The 19912-nt window shown below is 32.0% G+C and overlaps 1 pseudogene; it reads left to right on the forward strand.

The window, feature by feature from the left end:
- Positions 1-649: 649 nt before the first annotated feature.
- On the forward strand, positions 650-17622 carry LOC149560009 (proteasome subunit alpha type-1-A pseudogene; annotated as a pseudogene).
- The last annotated feature ends 2290 nt before the right edge of the window (positions 17623-19912 follow it).

The raw sequence follows: 19912 nt of genomic DNA on the forward strand, positions 1-19912 counted from the left end.
AATCTTTGAGATCTTTGGAAAGATCAACTTCAATGCAAACATGCCGCTGAGGGCGAGCATTAAAAAAATTCTCAGGCTCCTTGGTGACAACTTTGCCAAGGGCTTGGGCAATACACTCAATGAAAGGCCAGTAGGGAAAGGGTAGACCTGGGAATTCGACACATACATGAACCCTAAGCTTTTTATCATCTGAGACAGTGAAGTCTCAGGACCATTTCTAAAAAATAAGCAAAGAGGAACGCACAGACCAAGGGCCATTGTTAAAGACCGCTTCTACTTGCGACGGATTAGCAAAGCGAAATAAAAAGAAACCTTTGGTAAAGTTTTGCACAACATCAAGGCGGACTCCATGAGGAGTCCAACATTTGTTGACCCATTCTTTGAGCATAGCTTCAGGAGGAGTCCTACCAACAAAATACCCTATCAAGGTATGATGCTCTAACCAGTCACATGCAGCATCAAATTCTTGCAAAGAAAGGATAATATTAGGGTTACCTCATGAAAAACCTTCAAGAAAAACTTGCACGGGCATTTGTTCGATGGCAGCGCCATGGCAGTCCGAAGCAGCAGCAAGAAGACAAAAAACATCTGGTTCATCGCTGGTTGGAGCCATTATATCCTAACCTAAAGCTCCCGCAGTAAATGCGGTATGACAAGTGGTGCCGATAGAAGGGGAGTGCAGGCGAAGGGTCGTACGCAAAACAAACTGAAAGTTCGCATGTAGCAAGAAAACCCTAGCAGCGCATTTTTCAACTCGTTCAACCTAACTTGATTTAACAACAATATTTTTAAAGAACTAATTGTTATATTTATTATTTGTTTATGATAAAAAATCTTGTTTTTAAAATTAGTAAATGTGAATTTTGAAAATATTAGAATAAATCAATTAATTTAGTTAATGCAAATGAAACAACAAGTCGAATATTTAAATGATTGAAATAGAAGAAAATAAATAATATAAATCTATGTTTAATAAAATTAACGGAAGAAAGAGTTGACCAACTCAATGTATTTATTTGATATTATTTTTTATTTTAAAATAAAATTATAATCTATTTAAAAGATTTCAAACTTATCATTGTAATTTTCTTATAATAATCTTACAATAAAAATATACTTAAATAAATAAATGTTCTAGAAAGTTGTTTAATGAATAAAATTTAATCTTCAATATTAAATTAAAAAGTATTAAAAATATAAAACCATACACATTATTATAGCTTTAATTGATTTTAGTAATTCTAAATTTAAATTAAAAACTATAATACTAAATATTACATGTTTCAAAGCTAAAATAGTAGATAATAGTAATATTTGTATAGTAGATAAATAAAAAATATTTAAATTAATTTTTCAATAAAAAAATTTATTTACAAAACTTTAATTACATACATTCACAAGTTATTTAAATTAAAAACTATAACATTAAATATTACATGTTTCAAAGCTCAAATAATAGATAATAGTAATATTTGTATAGTGGATAAATTAAAAAATATTTAAATAAGTTTTTCAATAAAATTATTTATTTACAAAACTTTATTTACATACATTCACAAGTTAAATTCTTTGTGTATTTTTAAAAATAAAGAAACTTACATAATATTTTCTATATATTTCGCTTTATAAAAAAATGTTAATATGTACAATTTATAAACCTTAAAAAATTAAATGCATTTATTTGTTTAGGTTTAGATTATTAAATCCTAAATTAAATTTGTTAGAATACTTGATTTGTTAATTTACTAAAATTAAATATTATAATTAATAATTTATATGTTTAATTATAAAAGATAATTAATCAGATAATAATATGATGCTATTAATTTTTAATTAATATTACTAAAATATTTATTATTTTATGTTATTTTATATATATATCTTTTGTAATTTCTTTTATTTATTTTTAAAAATAATATAAATTAGATAATACATCTCATATGAAAATCTAGTTCTTTAAATTTAGACTAAATATAAATTTTTTAAATATGTAAGAATTTACTATTCTCATATTTGCATTTAAATAAACTATTGGCCAACTATAAGAAAACTAAGTATATAAAGAAAGTAAAGTAAAAAAAAATCGAAAGAAAATAATTCTTTAACCATATTTTGTGTCCAGAAGTGCCAAATGTTCAGTACTGCTATGAGGCCGACGTAAATATTTGGCCAAATAGCCAACGCTTTTTGATTGCTTTTATAGTTTTAAAAAAAAAAAACATTTCTTATTTAATGTATTGAGCCATGACTAGAATAGTTTTAAATATATATATATATATATATATATATATATATATATATATATATATATATATATATATATATATATATATATATATATATATATATATATATATATATATATATATATATATATATATATATATATATATATATATAAAATTGAATGAGCAATGTCAAATATAATGCTAAAGCGAAGAATGAAAACAAGAAACATTACATGATGTAGACTTTTCAATTGACAGAAACAATTTTAAAAAACAATGCGTTGGTTTCTTTGATGCACCAAATGATTTAATACAAAGTCATCTATATGGACTGTGTCCTCGTCCATACCTTCTGATTACTTTTATCATTTTAAAAATTAATTTAAAAAAAATCTATTTCCACTATATTAGATTTTTTTTTTTTTGAGCCTACCGTAGGTAGTGGATCAAGATGGCAATTGTTTGGATAATAATTGACTAGAATAGTTTTAAAATACAGGGCATTTGATTTCATTGATGCGCCCTTTTATGAGTATGTTCAAATTATTTTTAAAGTTTTAAATAACTAAATTTAATATAGAAAAGATATGTGATGACTTAGTCTGAAATTTTTTGTATGACATCATCTGTATTGAACACATCTTCCCTTGTACTTCCTCAATTCTTTTCATTTACAAATAGTTTTTAATTGATTTATTTGTATTAAAAGGTTCTATTAATTGACTTATCTAGCCTTCCTAAAACATTGGATCAACATGCTAGTTGTTTACTTATGAAATTAGTTTCTCCCATAACTACAAAATCTTAGAAGATTAGTGAGAATTGATTATAAGCGCAATACTTTAAAATTTACACTGTAATTAACTATTGAGGAGACAAACTATTTGATTCTGTTAATGTTTTAGGGTTTTCTTTTTAAGTGTACAATTTTAGATGGAAGTAGGACTAATTGATTTTTGGTTTAATATATATCTAAATTCTCTATAATTCTTTTTGATTTAATATTAATATAAGATTAAATTCTTTAAGAAAGAAAATCCTAAAACATTAACATAATCAAATTGTTTGTCTCCTCAACTAGTTAATTATTAGAGAGAGCATAAATTTTAAAAATGAAGAGCACATGGCAAATATATAACAATCTATTTGCATTTGAGTTGTTTCTGTTTCTAGACCCTCTTTTCATTTCCTCTAATTCGTTCACCCAATATCATAATTTTTTTTAATACATTTAAAATGAAAATTAGTTTTTTAAATGATTTTTAGTAAACTCAAATTACTATTATATATTTTTAAAACTATTTAAATAGGGTTCACTATCACCAACAACTATTTTTTAATTGAAATAATTTTAAATTTTTGATTTTGTCTTATATGACTCTTTTTTCTCTCATAATTCATTATTTCCCACACTATTTTAGAGATAGATTAACAAATTATATCACATTGATAGAAAATATATTTACAAACTATTATTATTATTATTATTATTATTATTATATAGATATATATAATAATAATACAATTATTTTTTACAAATACAATGATAACTTTTTAGAACCTGATTTTGATTATTATATATATGTGATCTTTTCATTTAAGATTTTCCCCCTTTGATTTTAGTGAAATATTTATGGTTAAGATTATTATAACATATAATCTTTTAATAGTTCATCTATTTTTTCTTTCAATCTATTTAATCTAATATTAATTCTCTACAATTATAATTAGCATTTAATTATTCTTGTGAAATTTGTCTTTTCACATTAGAAAATTGTAAGAAAGTTACTATTATTTTTAAGAATATCTTTAATAAATCTACCATCAATTTACTTTCTATTAATGAATACATCAAATTTTTTTTTTCTTTGTAAAATATATTGAGAGACTTCAAAATAAAGATGACATGTTTGATTAGAAATTAATAAGAATAATTTGTAGATTTTTATATTAAAAAATTTAAGTGAAAGAAGTTATAAAATAGATAATATATTATTTTAAAAAATTTATTGAAAAATCTATTATTTATTCTTATGTTCATAAAAATAATTTCTTGATTTCATAAATAAATTTCAAAATGAGAGAAGCTATAGATTTGGTTATTTAAAGTTATGGGAAATGTTATAAACAATTAATTTACTTTGAAGGACTTGCAAATTTTTCATCTTGACAAAAATGATGTTTTGATTTGTACAAATTAGTTTTAAAATAAAAGTAACAATATATTGATTAAAAATTCTAATAGAAAAAATATTGAATTTTTTATTTATATATTTGAAAGACTTAAGTTGAGAGAAGTTGCATATCTCAAAATTTGACAAGTCATCAGAAATATAAAGTTTTTATTTTATTTTTTTTGAAATAAAAAACACGTTGTCTTATTCATAAGAAATATAAATAAAAATGTCTTAATAGTTACAAAATGAGGAGACAATCAAGATTACATCCAAAGGATGAATTACAATAGTAACAACTATACTAGACACCAAAATTTAAAAGATTCTCTATAAAAGGATAGAGTTATTTCTCCAAAGAGATATTTGAACAATCTACCTCATCCAAAGGGATATTCATCCAATTCATTCATTCGAAGTCGAGACAGGAGTAGATTAAAGACTTCAAAGACAATAAAAGAGATAATCCTAAGTTTTTATGGAAGTAACAGAAAAATAACTCTATTAACCTACATTTTGTTCACTAGATCACTCACAAATAATAAGTGATATAACAAATAAGAAGAAAATCCATCCAATATATAAAAATTAGCTGAACCTACATAGATAATAAAGAATTGATATGAAAATCTCAAAAAGTCATTATCATTACCCCAAAATTTCCAATGACAAAATAAAGAACATATAAACAAGTATATGATCACATTCCCAACTAATGACATACCAAATCAGTAATCAAACATCCTTTTGCATATAAAGGTCAAATCTCATCAAAATGAAATATGCCATCTCATAAGTAAAAAAGAAAGTGAAGAACATAAAATAAAAAATATAATGCCTACTATTGAATCAAAGATTTTACATGATTAGGTTTCCAAGTCCACATCAAAAAGTGTACAAAGTAAAAACCAAGTGCCACAAAAAATATTTCATCTTCTCCTAATAAAATCAACGTGAACTAGAATGAAATCAATTGTGTCTAGATCAATAAAAAATAATTGAAACAAACAAGTCATTAAGGTCAAACATGACAATGAGAAAAAACTGAAATAAAGAGCCAAAGTCAGGGGTTAGAATTAACAATCATGCAATGTCTAAAATCATGCCAAAAATGTAGGGTCACTATCAAATTTTAAGTATGATTGTTCTTTATCAAGGGAAAAGACAGCCATTTTATCCATTGTACTATTATTCACCATATATCAATTTTGGATTTCATTATAGAAAAGAATTTGAAGAAAAATATTAATAAAGTCCTTGAAACATACTATAATAACCAATTACATGAATTACCAGAAGTGACAACTTGAAATATTATAATAGAGTCACCTAAAATCTTGAGCTTCTTAATATTTAATGAATAGGCCAATTCTAAACCATACTTTAAAGCCATGAATTCCACAAAGTTATTAGTGCTACTACCAATGTGGGTACATGCAAGCTTGACATTAGAGCCTTGGATTTTACCAATGACAATTTCAACTCCAGAATCCCCTAGATTCCTCTGTCAGGCTCCATCAAAATTTAACCGAAATATATTGTTAGAAAGATTTTCTATTCCAATACAACATGTGCATTTATAGATTGAACAAAAGAATATATCCTAGAACTAGAAACTTGTACAATAACTGTCAAAAATTCAATAGAGTTTTGTCCAAACAAGAGAAGCTCCACTTATTACTCATAGTCTTATAAAGGTCAATTTTTATTAATAGAAGTAGCAATTAATGGTTGCTGACCTGAAGTACAATCAAAACAATAGACACCAATAATAGAATTACCAATGCCTAGTAATGAAAGATGCAACAATTAGATCCCCCTCTATCAAAGACAAAGATCAACAAGAAACTAACCTACCAACCATGGTCAACTCTTTTAATGTTAATTGGGACAAGTCCCCACAATAGTTGCATACTTAAACCAAAAACAACAAAAAAGGACTAAAGTATGCCCTCGAAAACTACCAGGAGTCACTCCATCACAAGGGGAAGAAAAACTAAAATAGGAAATCACCATAACAACAAGGGAACAAACTAAAGCCATCCACACTTGTCAGAGCTCTAAGAAAAATTATAGGAACAAAGAAGACTATATGTTTGGCCTTGGAAAACATAGTACATATACATCTCTCTACATTTTGCATCAAAGAATTTAGTTATGGAGTCATCCCTTTTTTGTGCATTTCACATATTCTCTCTACAACCATATCTCTAACGATAAGAAATATATACTCACAAATAATAGAAAGGTGAGTACCTATTGAACCCATTGACCATCGATTTCCCCTAGTAACCAACTACCTCCATAAGATTTTCCCCCACCTCAATAGGGTCCTCAACTTCAATAGGAAATGAGAAAGTGAAAGAAGAAAACATAGGACATCTTCATCACACATGCATCAGAAGCCCTAAAATGACCGCCACAATCAATTGGATCCCACCACCAAATAGAGGAAGCCTTCACCTCATAACATAGGCAACCAAAGGAAAGCCCAAAGAAGAAAGAACCAAGAGGAAAAAGAATCCCCAAATGAGGAAAACAAGTGCATCCCACAATAGTTCCAAACCAAGAGGGTTGATTAATAAATATTTTTCTCTATATGATCTAGAATTTGAGAAGAATATTTAAATTCTTTCCTAAAAATCCTAATATATATTTCCAACCAAATATTATAGATAAGAAGAGAAGAAAAAATATCCCAGAAACATGCTAGTGTGGATGATCAAAATAAAAAAAAGCTATCTTTGAATTGGAGAAGTAATGAAGAAGAGATGGAATAACACCATCCTAAATTTGTGAAATAACTAGTACAATGTTGCTATGCAAATAGGCAATGCAAGAATAAATGATTGGATGATTCATGAAATAACCATAGAAAAAAAAGGGAAGCCCATTGGAATTCCCAATCTATCCAATCATATTCTAGTCAGAACATACTCTTGAATGGAGTAATGGGCACCCTAGAAATGCCCTAAAACTGAACCAATTGCTGAAATAGATTTTTTATGCAAACTGAAGATTGAACCGATGCTGAAATTATATTAGTTCTCAAAATGATAAAATCAAGTACAAAACTATGTATTCCAAAGAAAAAACCCCAAGAGAATGATGTCTAGAATGTTACAATAGAGGATGAAGATCCTCTATTGCTAATAAATATATGTGACTCCCACATCCAAGCTCTTATTAAATGCCATTCACAAAAACTTAATGCTCAATAATGAGACTCTCACCTGTATTTATCCTTTTCCTTCACCCTTGTAGAAGGAACTAAAACATTAATTAATTGCAAGTGCTAGAAGCTTGCCCCTTCCAATAATTAATGCACTCTCTAGAAAATCCTCCCTTGTAATACAATAATTAATTGTGCTTCTAGAAAATTAAATTACTAGTGGCTTCCACCTTTCCAATAATTAATACACACTCTAGAAGCTTCTCCCTTGTAATACAATAATTAATTAAATTAATTAAATATAAAGTCACCTTTTAATTTTTAATTTTAATTTATTTAATGACTTTATAAGAAATTAATTTTGATTTCCTCTTATACTCCACTTAGAATTTTGAGAATGTGAAGGCTAAAATGGGGTCATTGCAGTTCGCCCTCCTTGAAATTGCTTGTCCTTAAGTAATCTCATTCCTATTTGTTGTAGCACCTGCTCACTCTCCCAAGTAGCATCTTCCTTTGGTAGATATCTCCATTTGACTAAATATTCTTTAATCAACCTGCTTTGCAGAGTCCTTTCCCTAGTATCTAGAATAGCCTTAGGAATTAATACAAGCTTTCCCTTCTCATCTAATGGTGGTAATTCTACTCAAGAAACAACTCTCTGGCCAATGGTTTTCTTAAGCCTTGACACATGAAACACATTATGTACCTGACTACCCTCTGAAAGTTCAATCTCGTAAGCAACCTTCCCCACCTTGCGAATCAGTCTGTAGGGGCCATAAAATTGAGGCTTCAACTTCTCTACTCTACTTTTTTTGAGTGATGACTATTTGTATGGTTGCAGCCTCACATAAACCATATCCCCAACCTCAAAAATATGCTCTATCTGGTGCTAGTCTGCATACAATTTTTGTTGATTTTGGGCTTGCTGTATATTCTCCTTAAGCACCCTCAAAATACCCTGACTATCCTACAAGAAGTGTTTTGCTTTGGGCACTCTATTATCCCCCAAAACTAAATCCATGAAACTAGGTGCTTCATAACTGTATAGTGCCATGAATAGAGTCATCTTGATAGACATATGATAAGTGGTGTTATAGCAGTACTCTCCCATATGTAGCCGTTTGAGCCAAACTGTCTATTATGCAATCACATAGTTCCTTAGATATCCTTCCACCCATTTATTTACAATTTTTGTTTGCCCATCTATCTGTGGATGATAACTAGTGCTAGGTGTAAGATCTGTACCACACAACCTAAACAGTTCCTGTCAAAAAGTACTCATGAATTTATTGTCTCGATCATTGAAAATGAAACTAGGTAGCCCATGTAACTTGAATATCTCTCTGAAGAAAAAATCGGCCACCTATGCTACTATTTAAGTGGATGGAATAGCAAAGAAGTGAGAAAACTTTTTCAGTTGATCAACTATCACATAGATGCAATCTTTCCCTTGTACTTGTGGTAACTCGGTGATGAAGTCCATAGAAATACTTTCCCATTTCCTATCCAGAATGGGAAAAGGCTATAACAACCCTTCAGGATATGTGTGCTCTCCCTTATTCTGTTGGAAAATTTCACACTCCCTGACATGCTTTTGAATGTCATCCTTGAGCCCTTTCCATGTGAACTACTCACAGATCTTCCTATAGGTCTTGAAGATCCCTGGATGTCTAGCTGTAGGTACATCATGAAATACCTTTAGTATTACCTCCCTAAACTGTGATGAAGGAATCAAATATATCCTACCCTAAAACTTTGTCAATCCATCCATCACCACATAACAATCATCATGTATGGTACCTATAATTACTTTAGAAGCCCAAGTGTCCCTTGCATACTCTTCTGTGATCTTATTTCTCCAATCTCCTGTAATCTTAGCTAGAGCACAAATATGAGGTCTCCTAGATAAAGCATCTGCCACCACATTCTTCTTACCTTTGACAAACTCAATGTCAAAGTCATAGGCCTGTGACTTTGTAATCCACTTCTGTTGTCTATCATTCAGATCACATTAGCTCATGAAGTATTTTATGCTATTGTGATCCGTTTTGATAAAAAACTTTCTCCAAACTAGGTAGGACTGAAACTTAGCCAATACATACATTATAGCCAACATCTCCCGATAATAGATGGAATAGCTCCTCTGCTCCACAAAGATTCCTACTCTCAAAAACAATGGGATGCTTCTCTTGCATCAAGACTGCCCCAATCTCATCTCCTGATGCATTAGAATGAAGCTCAAATATCTTTGTGAAATCTAGTAGAGCTAGTACTAGACATGATGATATCACCTTCTTGAAATGATCGAAGCTTCTCTAAGCTACCTCTATCCATGTTAAGGCCCCTTTGCTTGTAAGGTTTGTCAAGGGTGTAGTGATCTGTGAAAATCTTTTAACAAATCTTCTATAAAATTTGCAGAGACCAAGGAATACCTCAAGTTGTGTAAGATTTGTGGGAGTAGACCAATCAATAATAGCTCTAATCTTTTTAGGATCTACCCAAACTCCATCTGCACTGATGATATGCCCAAGGTATAGTAGCTTAGTCATCCCAAACTCGCACTTAGATTCCTTGGCATATAGTGACTCTTTCTCCAAAGTGGATAGCACCATCTCAAGATGTTGTGAATGCTCCTGCCAAGTCTTTCTAAAGACTAAAATGTCATCAAAGAAAATCAAGACAAATCTCCTAAGCTGCTCCCTAAATACCTGATTCATGCAACTCAGGAATGTAGCAGGGCCATTGGTTAGCCCAAATGGCATAACCAAAAACTCAAAGTGGCCATAGTGATACTGACAAGCTATCTTCTCAATGTCCTCCTCCCTCATCTTAATATGATGATACCCTGACCATAGAACAATCTTTGTAAAAAATCATGCACCATGTAACTCATCAATCAACTCGTCTATTTGTGGGATGGGATATCTATTCTTAATGGTCTTTTTGTTTAATGCCCTATAATTGATGTGCATGCACATCCTCCCATCCTTCTTCTTTATCAACACTACTATTGAAGAAAAGGGCCTCTTACTAGGCTTGATATGCCCAATTTCCAACAACTCCATAATTTCCTTCTCTATCTTATCCTTATGTTTCTTAGGATGATGATAGGGAGTAATCATGACTAGTTTGGGTCCCTCCTCAAGCTCAATAACATGCTCTATTCCCCTGTCAAGAGGAACCCCATGCAAAATCTCACCAAATACCTTAGTGTGCCTGTCAAGTATTTCCTAGATATATGGTGGATGACTCTTCTCTTGTGGCTCTTGTGAAGTTGGCATAGTGAAAAAAATTTCTGCCCACTCTATGTTATTATGCCAAAAAAGTCTCTACATTTTTCTCAGGGAAACTACTCTACAAATCCCATTTGAAAGTCCTCTAAGTACAATAGTTCTTCCATCATGTTGAAACTTCATCTCCAATTTTGCTAGGTTAAGTGTGAACTCTACTAGTGAGGCCATCCATACCATGCCGAGGATGACATCATAGTCTCCCTTGTCTACCACATAGAACTCATCTTCCAACTCATAGCCATCTCCAAACCTGATGTGAAGATTATATATCTTTTGAGTGCATAATAGTTTTTCACCATTAGCTACCATAACTCTAAATCCATTGTGCTCCTTAGTCTGTAGACCTCTCTTGGCTACCAATTGTGCATCTATAAAATTATGTGTAGCCCCAGTGTTAATGAGTGTGATCACTTTTTTCCCTTGGATAGTACCTCTGACCTTAAATGTGACTACCTTCTGAGCCCCCATTAATCATGCTAATGACTTCTCATCCTTAGGAATCCTACTCTCCCCTGTAGTGCTATCCTCATCTAAATCAAAGTGTTGATCCTCCCTCTTTGACTGTGACTCTTTTGTTGAGAAATACTACATTTTATTTACCTTAGCCTTGAGAGGACACTTACAAGATAAATCCCAAGGCTCTCTACAATGAAAACATAACTTCTTCTTCCTTAAATCATTCAAGCTGTCATTATGCAACTTATCTCTTTTTGGCTGAGCATCCTTATGAAAAGTTCTTTTGTCCTTCTCCTTGTCCTTTTTTATATAAGAATCCCTGTGCTGAAATCTACTTCTTAATGAAGAAGGTGCTAAGTCACAAGCCCTTTTAGTGGCCTCCTGTAATGTAGCTGGGTCATGCCCCTTGACCCATCCTCGCAAGGGTTTTGAGAGTCCATCCATAAACAACACTAACAACCTCCTCTCTAAAATATCTATGACCAACATAACTAACCTCTAAAACTCACTGATATACATCTAAACTGATCCCCATTGCTCGAGTTGTGCCAACTCCTTAAACTATAATTCAGGATCCCTAGTATCAAATCTCTCTTTGAGCCTCTCAGTGAAGTCCTTGTAAGATGTGATCTAATTATGTCCCAAGGTTACCATACTAGAAGGAAAGATCCTTATCAACATTCAAGATGCAAAGGGATCATTGAGTGTCTAAGGAAATTATAGAGCTTACTAAGCTAGGTTGGGTTGTAAGATCCTACTGAGCAAGGTCAAGAGTAACTAATCACTATGTAGACACTGAGTCATGATTGACTCTATCGAGCACTAAGATTGACTCAAGTGGTAGACAGTCTTTCATTAAGTAAGCGATCATACCAAGCATTTATGGTGATTGAAAAGTGAAATTTGTTAAAAGGGAATGAATTTAATTCATTATCACCATGAATTTTAAAAGATCTATTTGTTGAGAGAAATTCCTATACTTCCAAGCAATCTGTGTGATTTGTTGCTGAATATTTTTCATGTTTTCATAAACCCTACTAAGAATTGCATCCTCCAACAACAAAAACAAGAATGTATTTGAGATGTTCATTCAAGTAGTTGACTGGAAGGCACTAGATTTCAAGTTAATTCCAAAAATGTGGAAATTCTTGATCTAACTTGAGCTCAATCACAGATTCCACCAAAGGTACTACTAATTAATGATATTAGCTCATATTTCTATTGTTCAATTCAAGACATTCGAACCCTAGAAATGAATGAGGTTCTGGAAAAGTTGTGTGAATGGTGTGTTGAAACTTGAGCATCAACACTTAGAGACCAAGGGTTTAACCCACATTCCACATATGCCCCAAGACTTCCAGATAAAATGGATAAGGTTTATCCTTAGCTATGTACACAATAGAAAACTATGGTTGGAGCAACGTATTCCAATACTGAAGAAAATGATTCATCAAATCATAGGGCTCCTAATGTTGAACAAGGAAAAGATTACCAAAACCCTAAGTCAACTAGAACTGGAGAGAAAAACTCTCGTTGAATGGGATGGAAGAGGCATGAAGATCAAGTGTATAATTGACATGGAGTTAAAATTTGGAATCCATGTGATAGCACATAAGATCTATAGCTCCAATTGTCTCAAAAACATGTCACATGAGGCAGTTGATCTGGTTCTCAAGGTGGTGAAGAACAACATGTCCTTTGACCTTGCCGAGCATATGCTAAATTGATTCAACAAAAACATGGAGAGCATCAGGACTTTGAAGAATAACCTGTGTAAGTTTGATTCAATTTTAACTTATTTATTCTTCTTTGTGCAATTTTTTTTCCCTTCAAAATGCTCAATCATATGGAGAAAAGATGTACCAATATTATACCATATTAATGAGTATATAGCAGAGATGGGTGAGGACTTTGTCAATATCATGGACAATTATTTTGATTCATTCAAGGAAAAGATGAATAATAGATTCAAAATTCCTAAGAAAATTGTAGAAGATTGCAACAATGATGTTGTTTCATGGTAGACAATGATAAGGTATTCATTCAAGTAGTCAAACCTAGAGTGGTGTGGGTTAAGCCTCTAAGCTATGAGGTTAACATTGATGGCACCAAGGACATCATTGAGGCACTATTGAATGAACTTGTGGATCCCAAGGCTACATATTTCGTTACTTATGATGAAGCCAAAGCCATAATAGAAATTGAAATAAAGCTTCCTCAAGTAATTAGCAAAGGAAAGAAGAGGATAACAAAATTGAGGCAAGCAAATTCTACTCTCCTATTGACAGAAGGAAAAAGAGATGATGTTGAAGAAGATGATGCAGAAGATGAGGCAGAAGAAACTAAATTAGAAGAAGAAGAACCAATCAAGAAGAAAGGTAAGGTTATCATAATCACACCTACCAAGTCATATACTATAGTATTCACTAGAAGAGCATCCAAATCAAGAAATAAGTTAAAATTAGGTGAAGAAGAAGTAGAGGATGTTATTTTTGAAAGGCCTCCAGCTACATTTTAGGAGAAATTAAAGGAGATTGATGCAAGAGTTGGCATGGAAAACTTTAAATCTCTCAGATATGAGACAAGGAATGTAGAAGAGAGGAAAAAAGTTGAAGACATGATTATGTTCAAGTTAGGTAAATGAAAATATTTACTTGATCAACTTGTGCAAAAAATTCCCAATGAATTGATGGAAAGAATCAAAAAAAGATGGGGGCATGCTAACAAGACTGGAAAAGATATATTTGAATAGACTTTGAGGTAGCTCATGTTGAGTCTTAATGATAAAGAAGTAAAAGATTCTATGAAGAGGAACGAAGAAAAAATTACTCTAATATTCAACACTTGCATGATATTGGTTAATGACATTGAACATGTAGTGGAGAAAAATACAACTATATAGAAGAATATTTACAATCTTCATCAAAAGAGTGATTTTGTTGTTCATGTTAGTGATAAAGATGACAATGAAGATGAAAAAGATGAAAATGACATTAATGATGAGGAAGATATAGAAATAGATGATGTTAATCTGGATGATGAGGAGCAAGAACTGGAAGCTACTAAGGAGAATCTCCTTGAGATTCAAAGTATTGAGGAAACTATGGCCTCATTTCCTCGCTCTTCAAGAAAATCTTTAAATCCATCAAGCTCATAGAAAGCTTCATCTGAGTTGGTTGTGGCAACCACTACAATTCCAAGCACCCAACCAATCTTTGCACCTATTCAACTAAGTACTACATTGACTAAAGTGATTAGCACTTCATCTACTAAGCAACTAGTGCTTCCTCCTTCATCAGATTTGGTTACACAATGATTAGGTATTTCTAGTATCAGTGAAATATCTACTTTTTTTTCTAGTCCTTCTATTTCTATTATTATTACAATTCTAAGTGTACAAATAGTTAGTACAAAGATAGTTGAGAGCAAGCCTCAATCGAGTACCAAAGTTTCAAGGAAGGACAAAGGTAAAGAAGAAGACATTGATCTTGATGAGGATATAGTTATTTCAAATTGGGATATCTCTACTTTGAATCCTAATCAAATCCACATAGTAGGTGAACTATTGCAGAAGAAAGCTAAGCAACAAAGGCCTATAGAGGAGTAAAATAGCAAAAACTAAGTGCTAGAAGAACATACTTGTAGATGCACTCAATACTGGGGTTGATAGTACTCAACCTATTTTGGTTTAGTTAGAAGAAGTTGTTTAGAAATTGAATGGAGATCTCAATGGGAAAGTAAAGTTCTTGCAAAGAGCAGAGAAGAAATTTGAAAATAAATTATTGGAGCTTGTTGCATAGCAAATTGAAATATATCAAGTAGACTTGTCTACTATTCTTAGCTCATTAGAAACCTCTGCCAACAATGTTACTTTGTTGTTTAGAAAGTTATGTGATACATCTATCTTGACTAAGTAAATCAAAGATAAACTATCTAAGCTAGATGAAGATTTGAAGGCAAGTGCACACCAGTCGTCACTTGACCCAAGCTATAGTTTAGCTCATTATTCAAAGATCAAATTTTTGACTAATATGTAGGCAAAATTATTAAGGGAAGAAGCTAGGATTAGGGTCACACTTGTAGACATGCAAAGCATGATTATTTTGAACATGGATGCATTGTAGAAACACATTGCACATGCCAAAACACTCATCCATGACAATAACTTCTCCATAGTTGATCACATGATGGAGTTATCAGTAGAAGTAAATATTGCATTACATGCAAGCAAAGTGTTACAAGAAAATTTGGACAAGATAATGTAACTAATTTTAATAGTACACTCTGACTTCTTGTCAGATTTTGGCATTACCATATAGCATACACCTTTGGCATTAATGTCAAAAAGGGGGAGAAAATGATAAGATGCAATAAAGGGGGAGAAGATGAAAAGAGAAGATGTAATATGAAGACATCAGATATATAGTAAAGTAAAATGTATATATATGTATGGGGAGCATCATAATATTATACATATACATGTACACATAATCAAAAGACATTTTTAACAAAAGCAATTTTGAAAAATCTCAAAACCAAAGTATGTTATCGAGTTAAACACATAGGATGGAGACTAAAGATTGTTTTGAACTTAAAATTTTGAGAATTTAGTTTTTGATTGATAAGTGTTTTTCTCACTAATGCCAAAGGGGTAGATTTTTTATATTATAGTAAAATTTCTTTATTAATGACCAACACTTAATTAAATGGTTAGCAACAACTGAGCTTATCTTGCAGTTTACAATGTTAACCAAGTAATTCAAGTTCTACTAAGTTCTACAGTCGCTACGAAGTTCTAGAAATAGTATTCAATTTGTACCGAGTAGTTACTACCGAGTTGATGATTATAAGTGTAAATCAAGCTTCATAGTGTTTACTGAGTTGCACAGTGCAAACCAAATTCTCCAGTGTTTATCAAGTTCACACCATTAGTGATGTAAATCTAGTAATGTCCAAGCTAGGATGTGTTAACCAAGTAATTTAGTTTATACCAAGCTCACAGTGATAGTGTTGACTGAGCTATGCAATGTTAACCAAGTGATTCTATTTATATGCTAAGTTTCACAATGTTCATTGAGTCACCAATGTTGACCAAGTTCAAACTACTTGGAAGTGATTTGTATGAACTAAGCTTATACTTCTATTGAGAGCATGATGATGCCAAGTGTTGAAAATGGATGCCAAGTATTAGAACCTCACCAAGTTTGTCTTCAGAACCCAAGTTCTAGTAGTTGGGCTGACTTTGTGTATTTTGGTGAAACTTGAATTGTAGCTGACTTTGATGAATTTTAATTTGAACTGGTCTATATGTAATGTGTTATATCACATTGAAAGAGAAAAATATATATGGGAAGCATTAAGAGGAGAAGTGCAAAGTAAGAAGGATAAAAACAATATAAGAAGAAGCAAAGATTTATATCTCACAACAAGGTGATCATTACACTCCAAAGGAATCTCAACTAGCAAACCAAACTTACAGATTAGAGATCAGCCGCTGGTTAAAACACATATGAATGATTAATTGGCAGATTAGGTTAAAATACATATGAAGGATTTATTGGTGAATTAATATTGAGTTTTATTGGTTCCTGATTCACCCCTCCCCTCTCAGTAACCTAGGCTATGTTATATTTCCAACAAGTGGATGTAGGGCTTTGGGGACAACCGTTCACGTTTCAAATATTTCAACAAATTTAAGAAGGCTTTTATTTAGAACATCAAGTACTCCATTCATTTTATGTGTCCATATGATATGTGTACTATTTTTGGATTATAATATGTATTGGCAATTTTCTATATTTAACAAAAACAAGATCTGATTATGTTACATTTCTTAGCAGTTATGCACTCAGCGATCTTGGAAGTAGCCATATGGTGTGGGTTTACTGGTTGCTAGATTAGATGAAACAAGACCTCATCTTTACTAGAACTACCCTTTTGGAAATTATTTTGAATATCAAGCATATGCCATTGGTGCTCATTTCCAAGCAAGCAAAACTTACTCGAAAAGAAGATTCAAGACATTCCCAAACTGCTCAAGCGATGAACTTCTTTGACATGGTATAATGTTAGTCAAGGAATTCTTGCAAGAAGGAAAAATAAATGGTGCTAACAATAATGTTGCTATTGTGGGACTTGGAGAGGCATTCACTATTCTTGATCATAAAATAGTTCACAACATCATTGATTTGCTAGAGGATAAGAAAGATGAAATTCCAACTTATGTAACTCCAATTGAAGGTGAACAAGGTGCTACACAAGACGATACTTATCAAGGTGTAACTCCTATGGAGACCTAATCTTAGGAAGAACATTTTGGTTGATATCCTTCTTTTGAAAATGTGAGGCAGGTGTTTCCAAAGCCACCAAAGAAAGTTTCTCATAAGATTTTTCTTTTGACACATCATTTTGTTATCATTTTCAACTTTTCTATTGTAGTTGCTATAATTGTCTTATTATATCTAATAATTCTTTTCCTTCTACATTATGTTGTTAATCCGTCTCTGAATCCTCAAAATTGTGCTTTTTAATTACATATTCAAAAGAAATGACTTTCCTAAAAGGGATTTTTATTTAGTTATGCTATTAGTGGAGGGCAAGAAACACTTTTGATAAATCTGTGACAAAGTTTATCAATGTTGCAATTGGTTATGATAGTTATGTTTTTCTTGCCTATTTTTGTGCTTCATTTCCTTCAATGCATTCGATCATGACTAAGTAACATGGTTTCTACACTAAACAACTTAGTCTCAGGGAGAATATTCTACTATACCGCTGACATATTCCTTATAATTGACAAACTTCACATTAACTGATACATCACACCTGATGATGACATTCAACAACTATGATGGCCTTCAAGCCACTTTACCCTCTATGACTTATTGTTTTTAAATACGTCTATTTAAAAACATTTGGTGCATGTGGGACTAATTCCCACATTGCACCTGTCGATCGTTGACCTCTGACCGTTGGCTTCTCGACATCAGCAACCACCATTTGCAACTACCAGCTTCCCCTTTGATAATTGAAAAATCCCTTTTGATGATAGCTTAGCTCCCATGTTCGAGCCTCGACTGTGTTAGCCACCACAATAGATATGAGACGATAGCTTCCTCATCACTGACATCAGGCACAACCGACACGTCCTCTGCCACATCACCCACAAACATCAACACAAAATCTACCATATGACTACCATGTTAGCACTATACGAATTTGACACGTCATTGTACAGACTAGCACATCACCCAGTTGGGCCTTTTTTTGCTGATGTCATCACAACCATGAGCTTAAATTTGATAGCCATTTGATTGTCATGAGTAGGCCAAATTACACTACCATGATGGTTGCTTGGATGTTAAATTTAACCTCATATTTTCTTGATGTCATTAGGGTAGACCCCTCACCATATGAAGTTTTGATTTGATAGTCCAACTTTGGGAGACCATATCTCAGTAATCCGAACTCCAAATTAGGTCTATTTTTTCTTTATTTTGGCTAGAATTTCTTAAAAATTTTAGTGGTGCTATTATTTTCAAGTTTTGGTCCATGAATTTTTCAAAAAATTTAGTTTTTGGTGACTACACCTATCTAATCCTACATTTTGCAACTTCATATGCTCTGTATAGGCTCATCTAGATACATTTTTTAGGTTTCATTTTTTTTGAAAGTGCATAATTTTTTGTCTGCTTTCTACATCTACAATTAGATTATAGTCTTGTGTGGATAGAAATACCTTTTTCAAAAATAGGTTCTTTTTTGCATTGTATTTCTTTAATTAAACTTTAGAATTGTTGTATATTTGAGCTACATTGCTAATTACTAGATTTGAACTCCAAGAGGATGTTGTAAATAGAAAAATAAGAAGTCCACTTAGGCCCTAGATTGGCAAGTGACTATTGTAATCACACTACATATAAAGTGCCAAACCATACATTCTGGTTGGGGGGGGGGGGGGGGTTGGGTGGCTTTTTTTAATTGTTTTTGCATTTTGGGGGTGCACACATTAGCTGATCTCATGGAATCATCTCACAAGTGTCAGTTTGGTTTAAAATTGAAGTTGACAAAAAGGAACTATAAAAAATGGAGTGCTTTGATGATTGATCATCTAAGAGAACATAAGTATTTCCTTATCTATGTTCTAAAGAACTGCCCTCTTACACTAATTAGTCACTTATTAGCATAATTCTTCAAGATATTTTTATAAATATCAGTATGGATTTTTTTGTTATACTTTGAACTAGGAAAGTGAACCTTATGACCTTTGGACGTGTCTTTGGAGCATATGGAGATCCACAAGTCCCTCCATTCCTAGAGGACATTCTAGCTCCAGTCACTCCAGTTATGGTACCTACAACTCTAGTTGAAATCCTACCTCCTGATGCTCCTATTACTTCTATTGATCTAGTTCTAGCCACAAATGCTCCTAATTTAGTGTAGCAGGAAATACCATGTCTTCGTATTTTAGCTTCAAGGGATGACTTCCTTCTAGAGATTGCAGTGTTGTTTGTTGAGTCTTACATTGAAGATGTGGGAGACATTATTGATGACATCCACGTTCTATTTATTGAGGAGACTTCTTCTTCA

Source organism: Cupressus sempervirens, chromosome 4, assembly GCF_028749045.1.
Source record: "Cupressus sempervirens isolate cs-2001-9-10 chromosome 4, ASM2874904v1, whole genome shotgun sequence".
Classification (NCBI taxonomy): domain Eukaryota; kingdom Viridiplantae; phylum Streptophyta; class Pinopsida; order Cupressales; family Cupressaceae; genus Cupressus; species Cupressus sempervirens.